At 33.0% G+C, this 2,333-nt stretch overlaps 1 long non-coding RNA gene across 1 annotated transcript; it reads right to left on the reverse strand.

Annotated features, from left to right (window-relative positions):
- Positions 1 to 2,109, reverse strand: LOC128035296 (uncharacterized). The gene is made up of 3 exons (XR_008191659.1): positions 2,049 to 2,109; positions 905 to 989; positions 1 to 107 (listed from the first exon to the last, which is right to left on the reverse strand). It is a non-coding gene; the product is annotated as an uncharacterized LOC128035296 (long non-coding RNA).
- Positions 2,110 to 2,333: the final 224 nt, after the last annotated feature.

The following is a 2,333-nucleotide window of genomic DNA, read 5'->3' on the forward strand; positions in this document are numbered from 1 at the left end:
CTTATACATGCCATTGATTTCCAAAATAAAGTTCATTTATGTACCGAGATCTCGAGATTGATAGTGTGATGTGTCTCCGACCAAATCCGACCTCCGAGCTCTTAACTCTACAAACAGGGGAAAAAGAAACAGGGTAAGCACTTTGTGCTTAGTAAGTTCATGCAACAAGAATTATACTTACCATACTTATACATCCATCATTTAATAACACAAGCACACATCCAATTCACATAAACATATACCTATCACATACAAACTCAACCTCATACAAATTCATTACAAAGATAAATGATTGATGAGCTCATCAATTCCATGATTTCCATTTCCTTGTTATTTTTCCATATTTATCCCGTTGAACTACTTGGAATTTTGATGGATATTCAGGGGTACACCTAAGTGTACAAATCCGGGTCCATCAATTCATATTCATGTGCGCACATTTCCATTTCAGAGAGCACACTCCCGCGAACCTCATCCTTACAACGGGATTACCAGTCCAGGCTAAATCCCCTGTAATATAAACTCATAGAGTATTGTCGGGATTACCGGTCCGAGCTAAATCCTGCAATGACAATTACTCTAATGAGCTTGGATCTGAATTACCAGTCCAGGCTAAATTCAGACCCTAATTCGGATTACCCGTCCGGGCTAAATCCATTTTCCACATATTCTTCGGGAGGGCTATATTAGGATAGGATCACCCGTCCGGGCTAGATCCTTTTTACCGTCAATTCCTTTTCAGAGATCCATCGAATGTTCCTTTCATTCAACCGGGATTTCTCCCATTTTTATCAAATATATCAATGTTTCATCAATTTTCATACAATTAACATCCAAATCATTTTCACATCAATAACAAACATTTCAAGCATTTAAGAATATAATTCAAGTTACACGAACTTACCTCGACACTTGTTCGTAACAAAAAATCTACTAATCCCGAACTTTTTCTTTTCCTCGATCTTGCTTCGTATTTGAATTTTCCGGATCTAAATAAATAAATTTAATCATTAATCTAATACATTTCATGTTCATATGTAACTTTCTCTACAATTCCATTATTATTTATAGTGCATTCAAAGCTGCCTCACTGAGTCACAGTCACTAAATTATTTATATCTTGAGCTACGGAATTCCAAATTAAGATCCGTTAATTTTCCATGAAACTAGACTCACATATCTTCTTACCATAAAAATTTCAGAATTTTTGGTTTACCCAATAAGTACATTTTATTCTTTAAAGTTTCCCCTGTTTCACTGTATGACAGTTCTGACCCCTCTTCACTAAAAATTAATTATCTCACTGTACAGAATTAGGATGATGCTTCCCTTTATTTCTTAAGAAAATAGACTCATTAAGGATTCTAAGCATATAAATTATAACTCATAATCATTTTTGTACAATTTTTAATGATTTTCCAAAGTCAGAACAGGGGAACCCAAATTCATTCTGACCTTGTCTCACAAAATCTATTACATCTCATGATTTACAATTCCATTGCTTACACCGTTTCTTTTATAAGAAACTAGACTCAATAAGATTTAATTTCATATTTTATTCATCCTCTAATTCGATCTCTACAATTTTTTGGTGAATTTTCAAAGTTAGAGTACTGCTGCTGTCCAAAACTGTTTTAGTGCATGGTATTAATTACCATTTTTCCCTTAAACTTTCAACAATGATAATTTCGTCCCTGCTCAATTAACCTCTCAATTGAGCTGATTTTTCTCAATCAACACTTTATTATATCACTTTAAACTACCTTATAACCTTTGGAAATCAGAATTTCAGCACTAAACTTTAATTCCAAACTTTTTCACAATTAGGTCCTACAAATCAATTTCTATTGGAATTACCTAATAAAATCATCTCATAAACAAATTAAAGCATCAATTTCATCCTATTTCCTCATAAACTTCCAGCACATATTCATATCAACTTTCAATATCATTCATAAAATCAAAAACTAATGAATTTAGTAATAGGACCTAGTTGTAAAAGTCTTAGAAACACAAAAATTACAAGAAAAAGGCAAGAATTAACTCACTTGGTGCAAAAATTATGAAAAACCAGCTTGAAGAAACCCTTAGGACGTTTTTTGGCTGATGAGAGTGCAGAAAAATAAAGAGGAATCTAGATAATTCCACTTTAGTCCTAACTTTTAAAGCAAATTTTGTAATATTCCAATTTTACCCTTATTTCTTCAATTCTCCTGATTTTTCTCAGCGTATGCCGCCCAAAATATCTCCTTTTGGGGTTATTTGCAATTTATGTCCCTCCTCATTTCACAATTGAGCTATTTAATTCCTCTAGTAACTTTTACACATTTTTC

Source organism: Gossypium raimondii, chromosome 12, assembly GCF_025698545.1.
Source record: "Gossypium raimondii isolate GPD5lz chromosome 12, ASM2569854v1, whole genome shotgun sequence".
In the NCBI taxonomy this organism is placed as follows: domain Eukaryota; kingdom Viridiplantae; phylum Streptophyta; class Magnoliopsida; order Malvales; family Malvaceae; genus Gossypium; species Gossypium raimondii.